Source organism: Nomascus leucogenys, chromosome 18 (genome assembly GCF_006542625.1).
Source record: "Nomascus leucogenys isolate Asia chromosome 18, Asia_NLE_v1, whole genome shotgun sequence".
Taxonomy (NCBI): Eukaryota; Metazoa; Chordata; class Mammalia; order Primates; family Hylobatidae; genus Nomascus; species Nomascus leucogenys.
Window position 1 is genome coordinate 51,722,507 of NC_044398.1, and position 26,895 is coordinate 51,749,401.

At 44.4% G+C, this 26,895-nt stretch overlaps 1 long non-coding RNA gene across 1 annotated transcript; it reads right to left on the reverse strand.

Annotated features, from left to right (window-relative positions):
* Nucleotides 1–2,287: 2,287 nt before the first annotated feature.
* Nucleotides 2,288–23,314, reverse strand: LOC105738964. Its single transcript, XR_001114810.2, has 3 exons — nt 23,212–23,314; nt 18,257–18,435; nt 2,288–4,047 (listed from the first exon to the last, which is right to left on the reverse strand). It is a non-coding gene; the product is annotated as an uncharacterized LOC105738964 (long non-coding RNA).
* Nucleotides 23,315–26,895: the final 3,581 nt, after the last annotated feature.

Below are 26,895 nucleotides of genomic sequence, written 5' to 3' on the forward strand. Positions count from 1 at the left end.
CTCTATCTAGTAATAACTATTTTCATCATTCTGAAAGAAAGCCTTATACACATTAAGCCATTGGTCTCCATTCTCTCATCCCCCCAGACCCTGGCAACCAGCAGTTTGCTTTATGTCTCTATGGATTTACATATTCTGAGTGTTTTTGCATTTTTTGATCTGTGTACCGCATGTTGTATGATTTCTTCAAATTTACTTTCCAGTTCACTGATTCTCTAATCAGCTGTGTCTAAATCAGGTGAAATCTAGCTGCTGAATTTTTCATTTCAATTACTAAATTTGTTTTTGTTTTGTTTTGTTTTAGAGATAGAGTCTTACTTTGTCACCAAGGCTGGAGTGCAGTGACACAATCATAGCTCACTGCAGTCTTTCATTTTTCTTTTTTTTTCTTTTTTCTTTCTTTTACTATTATTATTTTTTTTGATACAAGGTCTGGCTTTAGTGTCCAGGCGGGAGTATAGCAGTGCTATCTTGGCTCACTGCAACCTCCACCTCCTGGGCTCAAGCCAGCCTCCCACCTCAGCCTCCTGAGTAGCTGGGACTACAGGTGTGCATCATCATTCCTGTCTATATTTTTGTATTTTTGGTAGAGATGGGGTTTCACCACATTGCCCAGGCTGGTCTCAAACTTGTGAGCTCAAGTGATCCACCTGCCTTGGCCTCCCAAAGTGTTGGGATTACAGGCATGAGCCCTGCACCCAGCCACTCACTGCAGTCTTGAACTCCTGAGCTTAAGCAATCCTTCTCCCTCAGATCCCCAAGTAACTGTGACTACAGATGCATGCTACTATGCTAGCTAATTAAAAAAATTTTTTAGAGATGGAGACTTGCTATGTTGCTTAGGCTGGTCTTGAACTCCTGGCCTCAAGCAATCCTCCCACCTTGACTTCCTAAAGTTCTGGGATTGCAGACATGAACTGCCTTGCCTGGCTGGATTTTTATTTTTATTTTTTAAATTTTTGTTTGATTATTTCTTATTTTTACCTGATTTCATTTTTGATAATGTTATATTATTTTCTTATGTTTTGATTTCCTTTCTTTCTGACATTAGTGATGTCAAATACTCTTAGTTTATAATTTATAAGATTATCCAATTTTCTGAAGTCCTTGGATCCTAATACTATTGTTTATTATGTCTGCTGGTTCTTAATCATGGTGGATTATTTCCTCAGGCATTTTAGAGGTTTTGATTGTGAGCTCATCCTCTGTGAAAATCTTGTGCAGCCTGAGTTCAGTGCCCTGGGGGTTTTTATTGGTTGGAACCATTTTCATATTATTTTCTTGGCTTTTTGTGAACCATGCTGATAGTGTGAATTTGAACCCAAATTTGAATGAAGTGCAGTTATCAATTTCCAGAAAGGACTTTTTTTTCTGACTCCCAGTGCAGTAAGTAACACAAAAGCTCTCTTACAATGCCACTGTGATATTACATGGATATTTATCTAGTCTAATCTTTTATTGAGATTGTTGTTCTTTAAGTGTGCCTACTTGCTGTGGGAGTCTTCTTTACTTGCATGAGATGAAAACTCTGCCTTCTATCTTAGCAGGAATTCTAAAACCCAAGCCCCAAGGTTACTGAGGCTGATGATTTCTGGGCAGTCACAGTATCAGCTCACTCGCTCACTGCTCTGGTATTCAGCTCACTCTTTAAGCTGCATTTAAAATAATGTTTATCCTACATTATTCCATATTGCCAGATGTTTGTAATGGTTTGGTTTTCAAACCATCTCATTAAAAATGGAAGTTCCCCCCTTTTGGTTCAATTGCAGCTGACATAATGTTTCCTGTAGGATGGAACTGGAGCTTCAAGAACCACCTATGCCTTCTCCCCAAAGACTTGAAAACCGGAATTTAGATGTGGTCTTCCTGGATTCTTATAATGAATGGAGGGTCTTCATGTAGCACAGAGAGCACAGCTCTCGCTGGAGCTGTGAAATGTGGTAGCCTTGGGTAAAGGTTCAAAGGTACAGCTCAGGACATACTGTACAGACTCGATGTGGTGCCACCAAGTTGCTAAGAGGCAAGATAAAGCAATGGCAGACAGACCTGTCTGAGCCCCAGGGCTTTGAAATGAGCCCCAACCTTCTGGAAGTAGAAGGCCTGGAGGAAATTGTACAGATTAAAAGTGGCTCTTGGCCTTGGAAAGGTGAGTTTTTATTAAATAGTTTATATAGTCTGCCTTGTGTGGGATACTGGCTGAGAGATGCAGCTAGGGTGTTACCAGACTAACACAGGGGACTGTGTTACTCTGTTTTCCTTTGTTCTAAAGGAACACCAGAGTCTGAGTAATTTATACAGAAAAGAGGTTTATTTTGCTCGTGGTTCTGCAGGCTACGTAAGCATGGCACCAGCATGTGAATTAACAGAGTGAGAACTCACTCATCACCATGAGGAGGACACTAAGCCATTCATGAGGGATCCTTCCTCATGATGCAAACACTCCCCACTAAGCCCCACCACCAACATTGGAGGTCACATTTCAACGTGACATTTGGAGGGGACAAACATCAACACTATATCTGGAATGTTCACCTTCTAGTCAAAAGCAGCCAGAAAAACAGTGGTTCTGAATTTGAGTATAAAGTGTCTCAATTAGGAGGAAGATCTGTCATAGATGTTATGCTGGTTTTGTATATTGAAAATAATGACCGTTAGAGCTTGCAAAACAACAAACCCCATTTGTCCTAGATCAACCAATGAAGTTAGCAGGGCAAACTTACTATGAAAAAGGTCATATGCCAGCTGGGCGTGATGGCTCACGCCTGTAATCCCAGCACATTGGGAGGCCAAGGCAAGTGGATCACTTGAGGTCAGGAATTCAAGACCAGCCTGGCCAACATGGTGAAACCCCATCTCTACTGAAAATACAAAACTTATCTGGGCTTGGTGGCACACGCCTGTAGTCCCAGATTCTCAGGAGGCTGAGGCAGGAGATTCACTTGAACCCAGGAGGCAGAGGCTGCAGTGAGCCCAGATTGCACTACTGCACTCCAGCCCGGGCGACAGAGCGAGATTCTATTTTGAATTAGTGCCATGGAAACTTCTTGAACTGTAGATAAATGCTTATTAAGCAGTTAAAAGGTTGAAATGGAAGACAGTTTTAAGAATAAAGAGATAGTTTAAGCAAAAAAATATAGGTCTCCAGACCTCTTAGTCAATATACCTAGTCAGTTCCTTAGAGTGACAAGTATTTTTATTAATTTCATTACAGAGAGCCTGGAATTAACTGAATCAGATCAAGCTTTGGGAATAACTGATGCCCAGAAATAAATAACTGATGCAGTACATTTTCCAATAGCTCACTGACTGGGGGCAGAGGCTCTTTTATATAATTAAAGTATGGAGGTGAGCCTAGGATTACCCAGAAATGTGCTGGTGACAAGTGTGGCAGCTATCTCATTATTTAATCTACCCGAAATGAATGTGCACAACTTCATGTCATTTCCTGGCCTCAGGCTGTGAAAAAAAAGTGCCACTCTTTAAGATCTAGGTTTCCCTTCCTGAATAAACAGCTAGACCTCCTTTCCCAGACTTCCTTGTGTAACTGAAATTCAGGTTCAGTCACTTGCTGCTTGCAGAGTCCAATGAACAAGGGTGAGGTCTGGTGCAAAGAAAGTGACTTTATTCTAAGGCTTAGCTTAGGGGAAGATGTACCGGCTCCTGCCTTTAAGGGTACTGCTTCCCTTTGTGGGCAGAAAGCAGGGCTTTTAAACAGGAACCTAGCATGAGCAGCACACAGGGGAGGGAGCGATCAGGTGCAAGGTCTACGTGACTCACTGTGTCGCCTTATCTACTGAGTGGTCCAGCTGGGCAGAGCTAGGTTGTAAGGTGGCCATTGTCTGGAGATACTCTCCAGGTGGGAGCGACTTCCATCGTGGACATGCTTTAGGTTGCAGATTGAGTGTTGTCTTTTGAGGCGATCTCCTGGTGAGAGAGAGTCATGGCTCTGGAGCTTCTAAGTAAGCAGGTAGTTAGATCATCTGGCAGTATCATGTAGGGAACATCGGGTGAAGGGAAGCTGAGGGTTTTCATTGCATTTCTAAAGAGCTAAGTGAGAAGTGGGGAACAAGGAACAAGGAGGAAAGAGAAAAGAAGAAAAAAGTAATTAACAAAATAACTTGTTCTCTTTGTCTTGGAGAAATAGGGGTACGCGTTTATACCTGGAGTTCAGTATGATCATATGACTGAGTGCTTATGAATGGACTGTGAGCAGCCATGTGTGTCTGTCATTTCCAGGTCTGGCCTATAAATCTTTGCAGGTCAGGTACGGTGGCTCATGCCTGTAATCCCAGCACTTTGGGAGGCCAAGGCAGGCAGATCACGAGCTCAAGAGTTCTAGACCATCCTGGCCAAAATGGTGAAGCCCCGTCTCTATTAAAAATACAAAAATTAGCTGGGCATGGTGGCGGGTGCCTGTAGTCCCAGCTGCTGGGGAGGCTGAGGCAGGAGAATTGCTTGAACCCAGAAGGTGGAGGTTGCAGTGAGCCGAGATCACGCCACTGCACTCCAGCCTGGTGAAAGAAAGAGACTCCATCTCAAAAAAAAAAAAAAAAAGCACCAAAAAAAAAAAAAAAAAAAAAAAAAAACTTTGCAGGCATGCTCAGACGTGCTCATTTCCTCTTCTGGATGATTGAGGTGGCAACCCTCAGGAAAGCTACTTGTTAAAGAGGACTACAATCAGCCGCCATCAGCTTTGGTTCTTGTATGACCACATGGGGTAGAGTTGCCCACCCAACCCTCTGTGAGCTGTTATATTTCTATGGTGTTGAGCTACTGCACATTTGGGCCTATTTTGTTATCTCAGCCTAACCTCCCTGAACTAATGCATAGTATAACCAGGATGCCAAGGATATTAGAGGTCCTGTGAGCCCCTGTGTGTGTGACTCCCGGTAGAATTACTTTTCCTTGTTCTTTGATGAAACGTGCTGTAGCGCATCTCTGGCCATCACCCAGAGCCTGGCACCTGTGCTCCCTGTCCTTGCCGTCTAGCAGCCCAATCGCCAACCAGCCTTTGTCTAAATGTGACTGGCGATTTTGGACACCTGAGGATTCAAATCCCTGGGCATCTGAAACCGGTCCATGTGTTCCCCTGCCACACCCTCCTAGAGCGCTGGGTTTGACTGAGTGATTTTTAAAGGAGAAAAAACATGATTTTCATATTAAAATGAACATTCTTGGGTAGAAGGCAAAACTGGATGAATTTCAAAGACCAAGCATAAGACTTCAAAGAGATTTCAAGCTTGCATTTGCAGTTCTGGATCGAGACCTCGGACCTCCCCTGGGACACTCGTTCACTGTGTTTTGGGTTGTCAGAACTGCACTTTATTTATTGTTATTCTAAGGGTTTTTAGGTTTTAATCCAATAGCCAAATATTTTCTTTCAATACAGTGCAGACACCTAATTCAGGGTTGTTAAATATTATTAGAACATCAGATCATTTGTTATTGGTTTCTTTTATCTTCCCGTATCACCACGCCCCCCAAAAAAAGAAGGGAAGAAAGAAATTTACTACCCTAGAATATAAACTATGAAGTAGGTTTTAGATGTGAGTCTCCCAGCCCACATGGGGAAGAACCGGGCTCCCTTTTAGTCTGTGGCTTCAGAAGCCCCCTCCCCTCCACACAATGCACTCCCAGCTCCCCAAGCCCCCACTTTTCAGGAAGATGGGAGTAATCCTTCAGGCCCACAGGCCACTGGATTTCTTCACCCTCAACCTAGACAAGTCTTGAGTCTCTGTTGGAATCGTGAGCAACCTGGTCGTCTTGGACAGAATGGCCAACCTCTGCTCCAAGCAGCCTTGTGTACTGGGCACTATTTTTCTCTCCAAAAGTTCATGTCTTCTCCTGGTAGTCAGCGTATCTTCAGCTAACATCTACTCAGGGAGAAAATAATCTCCTCAGGAGCTGCCAGCTGATTTGCAAAGACCTTCTCATTTCCTGAGAGTCAACCTTCCATCAGCAGCTCATTTCAGTTTCACAGTCTGCACTCCACTCGCTGCCCTCAGTCCTACTTTGTGGCGTCCTCTGGGATTGCTGGGCATGTGCTTACTCAACTTGGGGCCACAGTCTTCTGAGTGAGGAAAATACACCCAGAGTCAGATTTGCTTCCGGAGAGGTCTAGGGCAAAGCTGGTGGAGATGGGCCAGCACCAACAAGAGGTCCTAGAGGCAACGCCTTGACTCGCCCTCCCTGAGGATTGGGAGTTGCTGCCAGTATCAGAGGAGCTGGGGCGGAGTCTCTGTGCCAGATCCCAGGGGTGAGTGCTCCACCTAGAAGGCAGGGGAGGGGGCAATCAGGACCATGTGCAGAAATGGAGGGCAAATGGGAGAGGCTGAAAAGACAAGGACTGGAGACAAATGGAGATGCTGGGATCTTGCCCAGGGTAGGTCAGCCTGTCTATAGCCTGGAGCTCTGAGAGCAAAGAGCAATATTTGCAATGAGAATCTCCTGATGTAAAAAAAAAATACTTATTTTGACTAGTTAGTATATCCAGAGGAAAAACAGTGCTTGGCACTGTGGCACATGCCTGTAGTCCCAGCACTTTGGGAGGCTGAGGCGGGAGGATCACTTGAGCCCAGGAATTCAAGACCAACCTCGGGAACATAGTGAGACCCCCATCTCTACAAAAATTAAAACAAATCAGCAAGGCATGGTGGCGCACCTGTAGTCGCAGCTACTTGGGAGGCTGAGGTAGGAGGATCATTTAAGCCCAGGAGTTAGAGGCTGCAGTGAGCCATAATCACGCCACTATGCTCCAGCCTAGGAAACACAAGACCCTGTCTCAAAACAAACAAACAAACAAAAAAAACAGAACTCCAAAGTGGACAAAAGGGCCTACTTTCACCTTATCCCCATGACACTCAGTTTTCTTCCCACAAAGCCACACTTCTCCTAGCTTCTCATTTATTGTTCTATAGTTTATGCATGTATAAGCATATGTGTTTGCATTATTTATGTGTTAGTTTATCTGTTTATATTTCAAAAATGGCACATTCTGTACAACTTTTCATTATTATGCTTTTGGCTGCAAGAAACTGAAAACCCCTATTAAAATAACTTAGCCTTTATTTGATGTAACAATAAGTTGAGAGGTGGGTGGTTCCAGGGTTGGGTTGAAACACACCTTGCATCTTAGAATCCTCTTACAGGGGTGGATTTCCTTCCCTTGGCTCTAGGCCACAGCCTTCTGGGAGCGCAAAATGCTCCCTGCATCATTTCACTTTCTGAGAGGTTGAGAGCAAGGCTGGGGCAGGGCCTCGTCTTGGGCCACCAGAGGACCGTGTGGCCAGTACAGTGAGTCACGGCCAATATCGGAGGAGATGGGGCTGGATTTTCCAGCGTCAAATTGCCAAGTGGGTTCTTTCTCGGTTATTTCTCATCTTCAGATGAGGAGAGGTCTTCCTGAGCCAGCTATTAATACTTCCAGGAGGACTTGAATTACGTTCCAGGCTAGCAGGAATCCTTTCACCAGGGCCTGTGAGCTCCTGTAAACTTTTCCGCACCATGTCCTGGAGTCAGGCTTTGTCCATACCTTTCCCTGTCCTGTGCTGCCTTTTTTGGGTCTCAAGATTTCAGCAAAGGGCCCAGCCCTGGCCCAACACCTGTTGGCGTTGTCTCAGACGTGGGATGGATGTGTGTGCTCCTCGGGGAGGGAGCCTCCCAGCCTGAAGGACTCAGCTGTGCCCTCATGGCCGGCCCCTTGGACCTTCTCATCTCTCTTTAGGCAGCCCTTCCTTCCTCACCACCGTGCTTCAGGGGACAGCTGACTCCCAGTCGTGTTTCTATTTCTTGTTCTGCTTGTTGTTTTCGAGCAATTCCCCAGTGGAGAAGGCGGAATATCCCATTCACTGCTGCTCTGGGAGACTGGCCGAAGCTCTTCTCTCTTCGGGTCACACCAGTGCCATTTTCCCCACGATTAATGTTTTTTTTTGTTTTGTTTTGTTTTTTGAGATGGAGTCTCGCTCTGTCACCCAGGCTGGAGTGCAGTGGCACAATCTCAGCTCACTGCAACCTCCGCCTCTAGAGTTCAAGCGATTCTCCTGCCTCAGCCTCCTGAGTAGCTGGGATTACAGGTGCCTGCCGCCATGCCCAGCTAATTTTTGTATTTTAGTAGAGACGGGGTTTCAGTAGGTCAAGCTGGTCTCAAACTCCTGACCTCAAATGATCTGCCTGCCTCGGCCTCCCAAAGTGCTGGGATTACAGGCCACTGCACCCTGCCCATAATGAAAGTCTTTCCTGCCAGCCCACCCTGAGGATGACAGGCACCTGGAGATGGTATTTCAGTCCACTGTTGTCAGATTACATTAAATTTACATGTATTATTTATTTATTTTATTTATTTATTGTTTATTTGAGACAGAGTCTTACTCTATTGCCCAGGCTGCAGTGCAATGGTGCAATCATAACTCACTGCAGCCTCAAACTCCTGGGCTCAAGCAATCTTCCCATCTCAGCCTCCCGAGTAGCTGGGACTACAGGTGTGAACCACTACACCCAGCTAATTTTTAAACATTTTTTTGTAGAGACAGGGTCTTGCTATGCTGCCAGGGTTGGTCTCAAATTCCCAGCCACAAGCCATCCTCCCGCCTCAGCCTCCCAAAATGCTGAGATTACAGGTATGAGCACTACACCCATCCCAACATTTATTCATTTAAATAAGAGAAAGCATGGGATGGCTTCAGGGTTAGCCCCGGAGAGCCTCTCCCTGTGCCAAGCCCACAGCTAAGGGGCAAATGTGCTGCGGCACCTGCAGTATCTCCCAGGAGGGACAAATGCCCTTCCCCACAGTGAAAGCCACTGACATTAGAGCCAAGGGGGATATCCACACTTGGGTTGTCTGAACTTGGCTTCAATTCTGGCCCATGTCTTGTCAATCTAAAAAATTACTAAATCTGGCTGGGCACGTTGGCTCATGCCTGTAATTGCAGCACTTTGCAAGGCTGAGGCAGGTGGATCACTTGAGGTCAGGAGTTCGAGACCAGCCTGGCCAACATGGTGAAACCCTGTCTCTACTAAAAATACAAAAAATTAGCCAGGAGTGGTGGCGCACACCTGTAATCCCAGCTACTCAGGAGGCTGAGGCAGGATAATTGCTTGAACCTAGGAAGCAAGGTTGCAGTGAGCCAAGATCACGCCACTGCACTCCAGCCAAGGCGGCAGAGTGAAACTCCATCTCAAAATAATAATAATAATAATTAATAAATTACTAACCTAGTAACAGTCAAGGTGTGGTCTGAGGGCCACTTGGGGCCTGGGAAGCTGCCCTTCAGATGATCTGGGTTATATTTCTGTATTCAAACTATGTTTCCACTTTGTTTGGGGAAGAAATTGATCATTTCCATATGCTTCGACAAAAGCAACTTCAATCAAACCATTCGTTCTCGTCAGTTTTGGTTCTGATGAAAATGCGGACATTTAAAATGACATGTATTTTGCCCAGTGATGAAATGCACAGAGTGAAAATCTAGAAAGTCTCTGGTTTACCATGCTCCTGTCACGTGGGTGCGTGAGTAGGACTAGGGTGGAATTAGACTGTGGGCTGGTTACCAACGGTGACATGAACTTGGAAGGACGAATCAGGAGATGTCCAGTGACTACAGGTGAGTGTAGCTCACTGAGGAGACCAAGACCATGGAGGCAGACAGCCCAGGCTCAGGGGGGTCTCTATTTCACTAGCCACAGGACCTTAGTTTTCTTAGGTGTAAAATTGGGATCATAAGACCTTCTCTGAATTTTAAATAAGAGATCTTAGGTAAAGTGGCTAAATGAATGTCAGTTATTTAAATGAAAAATTATAGGGAGATGGGACTTGATACCACTTCCAAAGCAAAAATATACTAGGAAGAATAAAAGATTTGAAAAAGGCAAGGCTTCTATAAGAAACACACACTTTAAAGGGTTATAAAAATAATATATGCGAAAGCACCTTTTTTTTGTTTTTTTTTTTTTGTTTTTTTTGAGATGGAGTTTGGCTCTTGTTGCCCAGGCTGGAGTGCAGCGGCACAATCTTGGCTCACTGCAACCTCCACCTTCCGGGTTCAAGCGAGTCTCCTGCCTCAGCTGCCCAAGTAGCTGGGATTACAGGAGTGCACCACCATGCCTGGCTAATTTTTTGTATTTAGTAGAGATGGGGTTTCACCATGTTGGTCAGGCTGGTCTTGAACTCCTGGCCTCAGGTGATCCACTGGCCCCAGCCTCCCCATATGCTGGGAGGAAGCAATTTTTAAACTGTGAAGAACTGCATAAATCTGTGGACATTTTATGACTACCATTGTGATGGCATCAGTCTGAGTTAGATCTTCATTCTTTAAGAGGACCACTCACTCACCCATCAGACATTAATGGAGCATCTGCTCTGTGCCAGGCACTGTTGAGATATGGAGCAGCAGCCCACACAGGCGGGGCTCCTGCCCTCAGAGGGCCAGGAGGCCAGCAGGACAGACAGACAATCAATAACAGTGACAGGGCGATGAAAGTTAAAGACCCCTAGGGTGTAACAGGACTTCAGAGCAGAGGCCTAACTGCCTGGAGGAGTCAAAAGGCCTGCTCAGAGGAGATAACTTAACTAACCTAGAAGAGCTCCCGGGAAGTCAGAGCCAGGGAGGGGACCTGAGGCAGGTGTGTTAGTCTGTTTTTAGTTGCTATAAAGGAATACCTGAAGCTGGGTAATTTACAAAGAAAAGAGGTTCATTTGGCTCACGGTTCTGCAGGCTGTACAGGAAGCATGGCACCAGCATCTGTTTCTGGTGAGGGCCTCAGGAAGCTTCCACTCAAGACGGAAGGTGAAAGGGGAGCAGTCTTGTCACACAGTGAGAGAGGAAGTAAGAGAGAGAGAGGAGGAGGTGCCATGCTCTTTTTAACAACCAGATCTCATGTGAACTCATGACCATGGGGACTGCAGGGAGGGCACCAAGACATTCATGAGGGATCCGCCCCCATGGCCCAAACACCTCCCACTAGGCCCCACCTCCAACACTGGAGTTCGTATTTCTTTTCTTTTCTTTTTTCCTTTTTTTTTTTTTTTAGATGGAGTCTCACTGTGTTGCCCAGGCTGGAGTGCAATGGCATGATCTTGGCTCACTGCAACCTCCACCTCTCAGGTTCAAGCAATTCTCCTGCCTCAGCTTCCCGAGTAGCTGGGACTACAGGCATGTGCCACCACACCCGGCTAATTTTTGTACTTTTAGTAGAGATGGGGTTTCACCACATTGGCCAGGCTGGTCTTCGAACTCCTGACCTCAGGTGGTCTGCCCACCTCAGCCTCCCAAAGTGCTAGGATTACAGGCGTGAGCCACTGCGCCCAGCCTGGAGGTCACATTTCAGCATGAGATTTGGAGGGGACAAACATCCACATTATTTGGCAGGCATGTGTTCCGGTGTCCCAGGCAGAGGGAACAGCCCACGCAAAGGCTTGGTGATGGGAGACAGCATGGCATAGATGAGGAACTTAGGCCAGTGCTAGTGATATCAGCATGGAAGCGGGAGGAGCCACAAGAAGGGGAAAAGGATTGGAGATTTACTGGAAAAAGGGAGCACAAAAATTATTTTTGGAGGGGAAGATAGATATTTTAGGACACGCCATCTGAGATGGCTCCGAGGGATGTGAGATGTGACAGGCACCAGCTCTGAAGCAGGTTCACCGAGGGGTTTGCAGGGGAGCTCAGAGTGTTGCATCTGCTGGTCAGTGCAGTTCCCAAAGTGTCAGCAACCCCAGCTAGGAACAGCAGCTGCCCAGCTAGGAGGGAGGCAGAAAGTGAGGGTCCTCAGGGGTCCCTTATGGGGGCCGAACAGTGCGGGGCACCAGCATTAGCAGTGTGGCCACCGCAGTGGCCAGCCGCAGGGTAGCACTTACATATTGGGGTTACAAAAGTCTTACACAGGCAGAGGAATTTCTCTAGGAGTTTCCATGAATTTTTTGTGACATCCATGGGTGCCAGAGGACAAGATCTGTTCTTTGACATTTGCTTTCCAATTCTCACAGGGACCCAAAGTCAAACTGGGCAGCTATCCAGTGGTTCCTTGGCCTCATTCCACATGGCTTTATGTTTTTAATGTTTGCTTACTCCAAATAATTAAAATGCTTTATAGACTTCATGTAGCAGCTTTGTCAGGAGGAGACTGAAGTGACATTCATGCCGTGACTTGGGGGAAACAGGCAAGGATAGGTATTGAATGGGACCTTTAGGCAGGCTGCAGTAAGTCAGGACTTTGAAATCAGATGCACCATGTCTTTTATTGCTGCTGTTTTTTGTTTGTTTGTTTGTTTTTGAAACAGAGTTTTGCTCGTGTTGCCCAGGCTGGAGTGCAATGGCACAATCTCAGCTTACCGCAACTTCCGCCTCCTGGGTTCAGGCGATTCTCCTGCCTCAGCCTCCCAAGTAGCTGGGATTACAGGCATGTGCCACCACACCCGACTAATTTTGTATTTTTAGTACAGATGGTGTTTCTGCATGTTGGTCAGGCTGGTCTTGAACTCCCGACCTCAGATGATCCACCCATCTCGGCCTCCCAAAGTGCTGGGATTACAGGCATGGGCCACCCTGCCCATCCTATTGCAGTTGTTTTATGTTGTTGTTTTTGTTGTATGTTGTTATGTTGTATGTTTTTGTTTTATGTTTGTTTTATGGTTTTATGTTGTTTTTAAAGACAGGGTCTCACTCTGTCATCCGGGCTGGAGTGCAGTGGTGTGATCATAGCTCACTGCAGCCTCAAATTCCTGGGCTTAAGAGATCCTCCTGCCCCAGCCTCCTGAGTAGTGAGTCTCGGGGAGTACAGACGCATGCCACCACACCCAGCTTTTTTTTTTTTTTTTTGTAGGGGTGGGGTCTTGCTATGTTGCCCAGGCTGGTCTCAAACTCCTAGCCCTCCACCTCAGCTTCCAAAGTGCTGGCATTACAGGCATGAGCTACCATGCCTGGCCTACACCTTGATTTTAACTATTGCTTTGCCATTTTCTTGCAGTTACTTGACCTTGGACCATTTATTTCCTGTGAGCCTCACTTTCTTTGAGTGTGAAATGGAATAAGGCTGTTCTATTACAGATTTGTCACATGGAGATTACAGAGTAAACGTCTATCAAGCATCTAACTCGGTTCCTGTTTCCCTCAGGTGTCTCCAGGTGCAGTCTGTGCATCATGGAAATGTCTGTAGGTCTGATACCTTTGGCAGGGAATGTCCTGTGGCCCCAGCTCATTCCTTGATGTAGTCTGTGCATCATAAAATGCCACAATGGCAGCTTTGTTTATTGGCTTTCACCAACAGCATTGGGAAGAATTGCTGCCAAGTATTTTTCCATTTACGGAGAGCTGCTCTCCATACATGTGCTGCTCTTCTATAGGATTTGGGCTCAGGCTTGCTGGTTTGCTGGTGTGCATCCTACTGTCCCTGAATAGGGCAAAGAGCACCCCATGGTCCCCTGATGAATATGCAAACTGAGGGCAACCGGAGCCTGAGCAACCTCTCCTATGTTTTATGCTCAACCGGTGTTTTTCCCATCCCTTATACACTTCCTCGTTCAAAGAAGGATTCCAAGCAACTTACAGAGCTAGAACCAATGGAAGAAGCAATCACGAGTAGCTGAGGCAGGAGAATCGCTTAAACCTGGGAGGCGGAGGTTGCAGTGAGCCGAGACCATGCCACTGCACTCCAGCCTGGCAACAGAGCAACACTCCATCTAAAACAAACAAACAAGCAAAAAGAAGAAATCACGAGGATGCAAAAATAAGAATAGTAACCCAAATGTAGGTCATAAGGCTTTGACTGCATTGGTAGAGGTGGCTTTCAAATTTGGCTCTGAACATCTTAGCAGCCAGGGTAGAAAGGAAAGCAGATGTAGCCAGCTTGCGATATCATCCGGCAAAACCATGTTCCCAGTACAAAAAGGAGCGTAAATCGTTTTAGCTGGTATTAAGTCTACCTATATTTAGTACTCATGGGGCACACGGACCTTTTATGGAGACAGGGACTTGTTGGATTAACAAAAGCAGCAATCTTATCCCCGAACTCAATAACATTTATAATCTGATTTTTCAAGGCAATTAGTTTGTGGAAAGCCACAAGCAATATTTTGAACAGATTTCATGGAAGCCGTGGAGCCGCAGGGCATTCTGCGAGGCGCTCTGCGTCTGGTCTGTTCTCTCTGATGAACTGCTCAGGTGGCATCGGCTCATCTCAATCTACCCCTCATGGCACAGCTGAGCATAGGAATACAAATAGACTCCTACCCAAAAAATGAATGCCACCATATGTGTGTATTTTGACCACACCCTTTAAACATTGATGAGGTTTTTGCTTGTAGTAAACTAAAAACAGTCAATCCAACAGGGAACTTGAAAAATACATGATTCTCGTTCACACAGTGAAACCGTAATTATTTGTGCCCAGTTGGGAATCTCTAGGTTTCCACGTGGTTCTTTCAAAACCCCAGTAACAGAAGAGGCTCTTCAGGGAAGGCGAGGCCTGAAAGCCCTGAACGGGCATTGGGGAAAATAGCTGCACAGTTTTTCTTTTAGTGTTGTGGAGGAGGGAGAGGGAGCAGAGGCCTTGGAAATCATCGAGTACGCGGGGGCAGAGAGGGCAGAGACAGGTGAAAGAACTGAAACACACTGAGAGGTCACAGAAAGTCCTCTGTTAACAACAATAGCCAAAATATCTCCCGGAAATTGGGAAACATTGCTGTTATGTATCAAATTATATTAAGCTTCCAGCTTTGAGCCCACGTTTCTTCCTTCAGCCGCACATTCCTTTCCGCCACTCACTCTGCTGCCTTCTCGTCCTGTTTGTGCAACTGACATGTGATCTCTCAAAACCAAGCCTGGACTTGACTTCGCTCACCGACCTTTGTTCCAAAAAGAGACCCTCTCACGCTGCAAGCTTCGGCTCCCTGGAACATGGGGCTGCCCGGGAAGAGCGCCCATTGCTTTTGTAGCAATGGCCTGGGGCACGTGGATTAGGTTTGCTGTTTTGCATTAATGCTGCACACTCAGCCTCACAGGGTGATCCTTGACTGACAGCTGTGCTCCTCCCCAGCTGTGGGGGAAGTTACTATTCTTATCTAACAGCACGGGTCCGTCATTATGTTTCCTGCAGCAACCTCACTTGATTTTCACCAAGTATTATCATCAGTACCTTCCTCCCAATTTCTCATTTTGAAAATATTCAAACGTGCAGAAAAATGGAAAAAAATCATAAAGTGAAATTCTTACACTTTTGGACCAGAGTCACCAATTTTGCCCCATTTGCTTGTTCTCTCTCCAGTGCATGCTTGGGTGCACCTCTCTCTCTTTCTCTCTCTCTCTCTGCCTCTCTCTCTCTCTTTCTCTTCCTCTTCCCCGGCCACTCCCTCTCTCTTTTTCCTATGTTATCCATTTCTTTTTGCTTAACTATTTGAAAATAAATTGCAGTCATCACAATAGTTCATCTCTAAATACTTCAGCATGAACCTCCTTAGAATTAGAATGGTTTCCTACCTAATTGTAATATCATTGTCATACTTAATAAAATGAACAATTTCAGCCAGGTGCGATGGCTCATGCCCGTAATCCCAGCACTTTGGGAGGCCAAGGCGGGTGGATCAGTTGAGGTAAGGAGTTTGAGACCAGCCTGGCCAACATGGTCTCAAACCCCATCTCTATTAAAAATACAAAAAATTAGCCAGGTGTGGTGGCACGTGCCTTTAGTCCCAGCTACTGAGGAGGCTGAGGCAGGAGAATTGCTTGAACCCAAGACACGGAAGTTGCAGTGAGCCAAGATTGCACCAGTGCACTCCAGCCTGGGCAACACAGTAAGACTCTGTCTCAAAACTAAATAAATAAATAAAATGAACAATTTCGTTATATCTTCTTATGCAGTATATATTCATTTGTCCAATTTAGGATCCTATTAAGGTTCAAACATTGCATGTGACTGTTACTGCTCTTTAATTTCTTTATTATAGAAGAGTCCACATGCTTTTCTATCTTTTGCGATGCATTATTTGAATATTTCAGACCAATGGTCTTGTGCCATATTCTGCCTTCCAGATTGATCTGGTTGTCTCTTTGTGGTGGTGTTTACTGTGTTCCTGGTAGCTCCTATTTTTTCCCTGTAACTCAGAGTACCTTAAGTCTAAATGTGTGATTAGATTCAGCTTAAACAACATTAGTAAGAACATTACAGAAGTGACCTTGAAAACTTGTGCTTTCATCACATCAAGAGGCACATGCTATTAGATTGTCCTAATATTTGTGATGCAAGTTTGATATTTTGGCTAAGACTGTGACCACCAGATCTCTCCATTGTATAGATGCAGTTTGCTGTTGTTTCAACTGTCAAATTACCTGTAGGGTGGATACTTCGAGATTGTTTGAATGCCTCGTCACTAACAATATTGTGTCCAGCTGTTAAAGAATCCATGAAGATCCCTGCCTCAATCAGTTATTACATTGAGAGCTGCAAAATTATTTTTTAAGTTTGAGAATCTTTTCTCCATTTATTAACTGGATTTCTGTAAAAGAGGAGTTTCCTTTCTTCTTCCACCTTTCTCTCTCTCCTTCTCTCTCTCTCTCTCTGCCCCCCGACTCCCTTTCTCTCTCTTTGTGGCACAAGTCATGTCAGGCTCATCTTGTGCTTTCTCTGCCCCAGATCTAAAGTCAGCCATTTCTCGAGGGAGCCCTGGTTCCTTTTAGTGGGAATGACACTTAGAAGCCAAAATCTGGGCACTGGTTGTGCTCAGGCCATTTCAGCGAGCAAAGCTGGGAGATGCGTTGTCAACATAATCATGAGTTCTTTTTTTTTTTTTGAGATGGAGTCTAGCTCTGTCACCCAGGCTGAAGTGCAGTGGCATGATCTCTGCTCACCGCAACCTCTGCCTCCCAGGTTCAAGCAATTCTCCTGCCTCAGCCTCCCATGTAGCTGGGATTACAGGTGCCTGCCACCATACCCAGCTAATTTTTGTATTTTTAGTAGAGATAGGGTTTCACTGTGTTGGCCAGGCTGGTCTCGAACACCTGACCTCGTGATCCACCTGCCTCGGCCTCCCAAAGTGCTGGGATTATAGGCGTGAGCCACTGTGCCCGGCCAGTCATGAGTTCTTAATGACATTTCCTGTACAAATGTCATAGTATAGGACTTCTCTTATCATCCTTTATTTTGTATTTTTATCTCTTGTATTTCATCTCTTTTCTCTTACAGAGAGAATCTTGTTTCCTAAGTAGATTATTTGCTTTATCCAAAATAAAACTAGAACTGTTTTAGAGTTGCAGTGTGTTAGGGTTCTCCACAGAAACAGAACCAAAAGGATTTGTGTGTATGTGTATGTGTTTTTATATGTGTATCTATATATATTATATATATATATATATATATATACACCTGTAACCCCAGCACTATGGGAGGCTGAAGTGGGTGGATCACTTAGGCCCAGTAGTTTGAAACCAGCCTGGCCAACATGGTGAAACTTCATCTCTACTAAAAATACAAAACTTAGCTGGGCGTGGTGGCACATGCCTGCAATCCCAGCTACACAGGAGACTGAGGCACAAGAATCACTTGAACCCGGGAGGTGGAGGCTGCAGTGAGCTGAGATCTCACCACTGCACTGCAGCCTAGGTGACAGAGTGAGACTCTGTCTCAAAACAAACAAACATATATACTGTTTATATGTATATATATAAAATAATCTATGAACATATATAAATAAACATATAATATATAATATAAATATATGCAATAAACATATATAATATAAATATATACAATAAACATAGATTTACTCTAAGGAATTGGCTCATGCAATTACAGAGGCTGACAAATCCCAAGATCTGCAGCTAGCAAGACCCAGGAGAGCCAGGCCAAAGGCCAGCAGGCTTGAGAACCTGATAGAACCAATGTTTCAGTTTAAGTCTGAAAGTAGGAAAAGAAAGTAAGTCTGAAAGTAGGAAAAGAAAGTTTAAGTCTGAAAGTAGGAAAAGAAATGATGTCCCAACCTGAAGGCAGGCAGGAGGAGGAGTTCTCTTTTATTCATGGGAGCGTCAGGCTTTTTGTTCTGCTTAGGCCTGCAGCTGATTGGATGAGCCCCGCCCATAGTAGGGAGGGCAGTCTGCTTTTATTCATTCTACCAACTCACATGTCACTCTCGCCTAGAAACACCCCCACAGACACACTGAAAGTGTTTGACTAAATGTCTGGGCACCGCATGGCCTGGTAAAGTTGACCTGTAAAATGAACTAACATTACTGCTGTCAACAAAACTAGTAAGTCAAGTTTCACATTTATTTACCATTCTTTTTGGCCTTAGCATGTATCCCATTACAGACGGCAGTCAGAAATAAGAGTAAGTTGAGGGCTGAGCACAGAGGCTTGTGCCTGTAATCCCAGCACTTTGGGAGGCCAAAATGGGAGGACCACTTGAGGCCAGGAGCTCAAGACCAGCCTGGGCAACATAGCAAGATCTCACCTCTGCAAAAAAAAAAAAAAAAAAAAAAAGGAAGAAGAAAGAAAAGTCACATGAATTAGCCAGAATGAAAAGATTTTTAAAATTAAAAGTTACTTGAAATACTTTTTTTCTCTCTGTGGTTATTTTTTAATTTGATATATATATATATATATTTATGCTTACTTCTGTTTGCACTTAATTTTGGAATTTGAAAAATCCTTTTGGATTTAATTTTGTTTTTTGAATATGTAAAACATTTATATGTTTCAAAAATCAAAATGATATAAAAAGTTGTACTCTGAGAAGGCTCATTTCCATCCCCCCTCCCATCCTACTCCTTCCCACTCATCTGTTTCAAGTTTATCATTTTTGCATGTCTTTTAGCAAAAATAAGAAAATGCTCTCTGTACTATTTACTGAAGGCTTTTCTAATTGATTCCTCTCCATTTTTGATCACCAAAGTATTACATATTCACTGTAGACATTTCACAAAATGCAGAAAAGTGCCTGAATACCACAAAAATATTTTGGACACCTATTGTTTGATAAATCGTGTTAATTCACTGAGCTAAGTCAGATATTCATATGATTGGATTTAGATTTGGTTCAGTGGGATTTTCTTTAGTTTCTTTAAAAAACTCATACATCTTGTTCTTTTGAGTTACATGATTTAATTATTATTTCTATTTTCACAAACATATTTCCTCTCTAAAGTCAGTATTTCCTTACAAGGATGGCACCCCGGAGAATAGGATGCAGGAAGTCATGAGGCACTTTCTTTGTCTACTTAACAGAAAAGAGGCTTCAGTTAGACAAGTAACACCAGGAAGGACCTCAACCCTGGCTCCACCCGATTCCCCGGAGGAAGTGCTCATCTCCACAAGCCAGGATGTCCTCCGACAACCGACTCCCTAGAGGAGGGAAAGACGCTTTCAAAACACACTGCATTTCAGTAGCAACCCAGTGCTGCCTTTCGCCTTGCCAGGCGGTGTACAGTTTCAATCGGTCGTATTTCTCAGGCGAAACACGACACGGCACAATTGGGATTGTACGAAGGATGGGTGTATTTAGAGGAAAAGAACAGAAAATGGCAATGGGGCCAAGACTGGCTTTTAAAAACAAAACATTTCATGTGTGTGCAGTGCTTCACTTGCTGGAAGTGGCCTTACATGTATTATTTCCACTGGTGTCACTCTGAAAACTAGGGTAGAAATGATCATACCTTTTTTAGAGATGGGGAATCTGAAGGTGGTTAACCCAGAGATGCTCTGTCAATCAGCAGCGGAGCTGGGAGGCTCAAGGAGAGATTTCCTGGGTCAGAGTCACTGATTTTTCCTCCAGGTATGAACAAAGGTTTCAAAGAATGCAAACACTCTTGAAGCCAGAGTCTTACATAAAGCCAAATACCTTGTATTACAAATACTCGGTGTATTAGCTACCTATTGCTGTCTAACAACCCCCAAAACATAGTGGATTAAAGCAGCAGAGATGCATTTCAGGACTCTTGTCTCTAAGGAATCAGGATGCAGTTGTAGTTAGTCTGGGTGCCTGAGACTCTTCATAAGCCTAAAGAAAACCCAGGATCTCTCACAAGAGAGACTGAAATCAAGGTGTTGGCCAGGGCTGCAGTCCTCTCAAGGCTTCATAGAGGACACTGCTTCCAAGATCATTCACGTGGCTGTTGGCAGGTCTCAGAGCCAAACTCGCTATTGGCCAGAGACCACAGTTCTTTGCGGGTCTTTCCACAGGGTTATTCACAGCATGGCAGCTTGCTTCACCCAGAGTAAGGAGGGAGAGAGACGAGGGGCGGCAGGTGGGGCAGTGGGGAGAGAGAGAGAGAGACCAGATAATAGGAAAAAAAAAAAAAATAAGAGACAGACCAGATAACAGGAGAAAAATGAGAATCTTTTTGTAACCTAATCTAAAAAACGACAGTCCATCGATTTCACCATATTCTTTTTGTCACTAGGTAAGTCACTAGGTAGCAAGTCACTAGGTAGGTCCAGCTCACACTCAAGGGGAGGGGATTACACAGGGGCATGCATGCTGAAAGGTGGGGCTTACCAGGAGCCATTGTAGAGGTTGCCCACCATATTCAGCAATTTAGTTAAAGATTTGTGTGTGGTGTGTGTGTGTGTGTGTGTGTGTGTGTGTGACAGAGTCTTGCTCTTTTGCCCAGGCTGGTGTGTAATGGTGCCATCTCAGCTCACTGCAACCTCCACCTCCCGAGTTCAAGCGATTCTCCTGCCTCAGCCTCCTGAGTAGCTGGGATTACAGGTGCCTATCACCACACCTGGCTAATGTTGTATTTTAGTAGAGACGAGGTTTCACTCTATTGGCCAGGCTGGTCTCAAACTCCTGACCTCAGGTGATCTGCCTGCCTCGGCTTCCCACAGTGCTGGGATTATAGGCATGAGCCAATGAGCCCGAACTTAAAGATTTTATTTTATATTAGCCCTTATGGTGATGTTTTTTAGAATTTCAACAATTCAGTGAGATCTTTTTCAAAGAGAATCTAAAATATTATTGTCCTTAGAAGATATAGATTACTTTCCTCTATCCAAAACACAATAGAGATTTATAATAGGGTATCTAATGTGATTGAAATTAATTTTGCTCCCCCATCTCCCCAAAAATAAAACCAAAAACCAGAAAGCACCCAATGGCTGCTGTGTGACACAAAGGTAATATCCATTAGGAATTCACAAGTCTTCAGAGAAAGATGATGGTAGATCTCAATGCTTCTTCCTGCAGAATAAGTGCTATTAAAAGTTGGGATGGCCCTGACAAAGACTCAGTGACAGATATGGGCAATTGAGGCTCTCTAGATAAAATTGCCCCAAGGGCAGAAACCAGTGTGATAGTGGTCAGGCCCCTTGACTAAGTCCAGTGATAAAAGGAGAACCACGGTTCTGGCAGCAGATGCTGGAGTCTCTCCTTCTCAGTCATCCTGGGCAAGGCCTTTTGCCCAATGGGAAAGGATTTAGAAGTGAACCTAAAAAGCTCTAACACTGGGATCCCAGGGCAGTGCTGGCATGGGACAGCCTTGGTCAATTGTAGCACTGGTGAAGGGGAAGCTTGTCCTCTTCCCACAATGGTGAGCCGCTATAGCCTGAGCACCCTGGACACCATTGATAGTGGGGGTCTCAGAAGCGGGAAACTCAGCACCATCTATATTTCTTTGGACCCAATAGTGACAACATATTCCAGTGCCAACAGCTGCAATGGAAATGTGAGTATGATCTGGGATTTGTTATGTCCAAGCAACCAGGGCTGGCTCTTGGATGTGAGTGAGGGAGCTCCCTGTGAGACCCTTGGGTTTATAGGGAATAAGGTGTTCTGAGGATGGGAAATAGATTCCCTACTAATCTGAGGATCTGTTTATCCCACTGTTGTATTTTAGAGGCTATTGCAAGAGGTTGGGAAATTTACATATACCTCTATCCAAACTCTATAGCAGAACACCCCAGTTATATTAGATGTCTTGGATACTCAATGCAAATGTTTATTTATCAAATCAAACAGGCTTGTAGCTGGCTGAGATGGTTTGGATCTGTGTCCCCATCGAATCCTATATTGAATTGTAATCCTCAATACTGAAGATAGGGGCTGGTGGGAGGTGACTGGATCATGGGGGCGGATTTCCCATGAGTGGCTTAGCATCATCCCCTTGGTACTGTCCTTGCCATTGTGAGTGAATTCTCATGAGATCTGGTTGTTGAAGAGTGTGTGGCACCTTCCCCTTCTCTCTCTCTCTTGCTGTTCCAGCCATGTGACTTGTGTGCTTCCCCTGGGTCTTCTACCATGATTGTAAGTTTCCTCAGTCCTCCCCACAAGCTAAGCAGATATGGGCATCATGTTTCCTGTACAGTCTGCAGAGCCATGAGCCAATTAAACTTCTTTTCTTTAGAAATTACCCAGTCTCAGGTATTTCTTTATATCAATGCAAGAATGGACGAATACACTGATAAACCTTGCTTCCAGTCCCGGTGCTGTTAACAATTGGATAAGAGACTTCTCTGAACTTCAGTATTCTCAGTGATAGAACAAGGTTGAATTTTTGAGGCATAAGTTCCTTTGAGATCCGCTAAAATGGAATCTTTTAGAACATGCACTACATCTTACTCACCTTTCCATCTCCAGTCACCAGCCCAGTGCCTAGCACAAGTTGGCACCAAATTTAATATATGTTAAATAGCTTTTGAGTACTTTTATTTTATTATTTTTGTGTTTTGAGACTGAGTCTCACTCTGTTGCCCAGCCTGGAGTGCAGTGGCGTAATCTCAGCTCACTGTAACCTCTGCCTCCGGGGTTCAAGCAATTCCCATGCCTCAGTGTCCCTAGTAGCTGGGACTACAGGCACCTGACAGCATGCCCGGTTAATTTTTGTATTTTTAGTAGAGATGGGATTTCACCATGTTGGCCAGGCTAGTCTGGAACTCCTGACCTCAAGTGATCCACCTGCCTCAGCCTCCTAAATTGTTGGGATTACAGGCGTGAGCCACTGTGCCTTGCCAACTTTTGAGTACTTTAAAAAGAAATGAACCAAAATGTTGCCCTCTGTTGGGATGACTAAATGCTAACTCCATGATAAGCACAGTTATTTCAAAGCTACATACGGGAGCAAAAACCTTGCACAGTTTTCATATCGAGATGTTTTTAGTTGCAAGTAGAAAAAAATCCAGCTCAAGATGGCTTATGACTAAAAAGGATCTTCTGACTCTGTAACAACTAAAAGGTTCACAGGTAGTAGGCTTCAAGTGCAGTTTGATCTGGCTCTATTTCTGTGGCTGCCTTACCTCTACCCACCTCTGTGACTGGCTTTATGCTCAAGCTGCTTTCCTTCAGGGTCCCAAGACGGCTGCTGGCAGATCCGGAGATTGGGATCCTGTTACCTCCCATAACCATGGAACAAGAGTTCTAAACCATGTTCTAATTGGTCCATTCCTGAACCAATCACTGCAGTCAGATTATTTTAGACCAATCATGATCTATCCCAGTAGCCGGGGGTGGGATTAATCCAACTAAAACCTCTTGGCTTCAACACAGTGGAAGAGGGAAAGAGTGGATGTTGAGAGTGGATGTTGGGAATATTGTTAATCAATATCCACACCTTCAAAATGCTCATACTTACCCGAGAGGCACAAACTTCAGCCAGCTGCAACTCCAGCCTCTGCAGCTAATAATGCCAGGCCAGGATGTAGCTCCTCATTATTGAGTAAATTAGGATTAAATGATAAATTACTCACTCCAACATTATTGCTCAGGATTCTCAATTACAAACAGTGGAATCTACTGGACTATATTAAGCAAAAAATGAATTTAGGAAATGACATTAGATAGCAAACAGCATCTCAAAGGGGACCAAAGAGCCACATTCTAAAGCTACAGACAATGCCCAATCACGCCCCAGGGGGTGGTCCAGCAAAAATACTCCTGTCACTGCCACTAGACGTCTACAGAACTTAAGGGCTGGCTGCCAGAAGCACTACCACTATTGCCCAGATAGAACTGAAACCTCCTTTGCAAAAATTATAACTGAGAAAATTATGATGGTGAAAGAGATCTGACCTAACTGGCTCCATCTTGCTTCTATTCTCCAAGCTGTCCTTGGTTCATTCCCGGGTGTAGGCCAAACTAACTTTGGGAGGAACTTTTTTTATGGTTTAATTTTGAAACAAAGGCGATAATAGCCCTTTCGCAAAACAAACCCTCTTCTTTCTTGGGGACTAGTCTGCCTTTGTAGGACTAACCAATTAGCTACAAGATTAGAAATTGTGGTTTAGGAGTCCTGCGGATGGAGGCTGTAAGATTCTGAACCTCCCCAAGTTGCTCCTGGGGATAACATCACTATTGTAAAACCTAAGATCAGCACTTGAGATGTTTTGCAGGTGCTGCATTTTGATGCACCAGCGGATGCCTCCCATACTAAGTAATTTGGCTCAACCAGTTCTGTGATCCTACTTAGGATGAGAAGACAACAAGGAAAATCCACTTCGACTCCCTACTATCTCATCTGACCAATCGACACTCCCCACTTCCCGACCCCCTACTCACCAAATCATCCTTAAAAACCCCAATCTCCAAATTTTTGAGGGGACTGATTTGAGTAATAATAAAATTCCAGTCTCGTGTCCAGCCAGCTTTGTGTGAATTAAACTTTCTCTGTTGCAATTCCACTATCTAGATAAATCGGCTCTGTCTAGGCATTGGGCAAGGAGAACCCGTTGGGCAGTTACAGAACCAAACACCGCCTCCACACTTTCTGGAAGATTCATCTCAATGCTTCACTGTTGCTCTTTTCTGTTTCCACATTTCCCGTGGGTGTATCTGATAGGTGGAAGTTAAGCTATGTGTCTGCTCTGTAGAGGCAAGGGATTCTGGGGATGTGAATTTCCTGGATTCTACCTTGGGAATGCAGAACTCATAATGTGAGAAGTTGTCCAAGATGTAGGATGAATGTTGAACATATATCAGTTGCAAATGATAAATATATCCTATATTAACCTATAAACATGGGAAAAGAAAAGGACACATACATAAAATCCTTCCATTTTGGAAAGAAGATCAAGGTAAACAAGGTATGTCATATCCTCATAGATGGGAATTCTGTTTCTTGGTCTGAAAGTGGAGTTAGTTTTTTGGCCAACCAATTTGGTATCCCTAAATTCTGTGTTCTGGGCAGACTCTCCCTGGCACCTGGTTTGCCCTCTGGGGAATGAGAAAAAGGATCTGTCTTGTACTTTTTTTTTTTTTTTTTTGAGACAGAGTCTCACTCTGTCGTTCAGGCTGGAGTGCAATGGCACGATCACGGCTCACTGCAACTTCCGCCTCCCAGATTCAAGTGATTCGCCCTGCCTCAGACTCTCGAGTAGCTGGGACTACAGGCGCCTCCACCATGCCCGGCTAATTTTTGTATTTTTAGTAGAGGTGGGGTTTCACCATGTTGGCCAGGCTGGTCTAGAACTCCCGACCTCAAGCAATCTGCCCGCTTCGGCCTCCCAAAGTGCTGGGATCACAGGTGTGAGCCATCGCCCCTGGCCTCTTGTACATTATTTTTCATAAGACAGACGTTGGGAAGGAGGCTTTTTCTGGGCCTACACAGCTTTAGCTTGTCTCATCTGTTGGTGGTAGTTCTGAAACTATATGGCCATAACCCTGGAGGTTAATCAATCATAAGTTTTGTTGGCCAGGTTTGAATAACTTTTGTATCACACCTTCCTAAAAACTTTAGTTTTAGGCTTTTGACCTGTTTGTTTCCAGTCAATTCCATGAGCTTGCTACCAGGGCCATAGACCTTGTTTAGGCCTAGTCTTCAAATCTGGGAATTCCGATTTCTAACAACAAGTCTCTGTACCCTGGACATCCTCCCAAATCATGGTTTTCAACCATGCATATTAGAGTAACTTGGGAAGATTCTGGAAACATGGAGGCATCATTTTTCAATCTCTTCAAATCTCTATATTAAAACAGAGCACACAGGTAGTAAAGCCAAAATCCCATTCACAACATTTACAACCAAACTAGGTGACAAGATGTCTTCAAGAACCCACAAATACACCAGGTAGAGGCCTACCAGCAGCTACAAGATGTTCAGGTAGTAGCATTTGTGCAGCAGAAAGCAAAGAAAATCAACAGAGGAAGCATGGAGGGGCCTGAGAGACAACAGAACTCCAAAATAATGAACAGAGCTTTGAGCTGACTTGAGAATAGTTGCTGAACCCGGGAAGGCTCTTGCTCTTTCCAATAGCAATTGCATGCAAGAGGCTTGTGGTAAGCAAGTCCGAAGGGGCTGGAGCAATGTAGCCCCTGAGATCTCTCAAAACCAACCCATTAGCACTCCTTTCTAAGGGAAGTGTCCAACACTGAGAATAATCTGCTGAGAGTAGAAGAAAAATTGAGGAGCCAGATTTGCATACACACACACACACACACACACAGAGAGAGAAAGAGAGATTCAAATACCTGTATCTAGGGCCCACCTCAGATTAATTAATTAAATCAGATTATTTGGGGTCATGTGGGCATCAGTAGGTTTCCAAAGCTTTTCAAGTGATTTTCATATGGATCCAGATCCAGAGTTAAGAACTACTGTCCTAGCCTTTGGTTTACCTTTTTTTGTGATAGCCTCTCTGAGGAAATTCAGTAGGAAACTCAGTTGCCTAGATTGTCCAGGCAACTTGCCCAGGATGTATCCTAGATGCATCTTCATAAAAGATGAAAACAAGCAGATGATATTTCATAAATACTTTAAAATATGTGGCCGGGTTCTCCAAGCCAGAGTTCCCTTACTCGTAAATGAGGAGAAAGGTAGTTCTTTCCATGCATTATCTCATTTAATCCTAACAAGAATCTCCACAGGATAATAATAAATGAGATAATATGTGTAAAGTGATTGGAACAGTACCTGGTACATAGTAAGCCCTTATTTTTATTGACATGCAGAGTAATCGTAAGTGCAGTCCCTAACAAATGGAAAGATT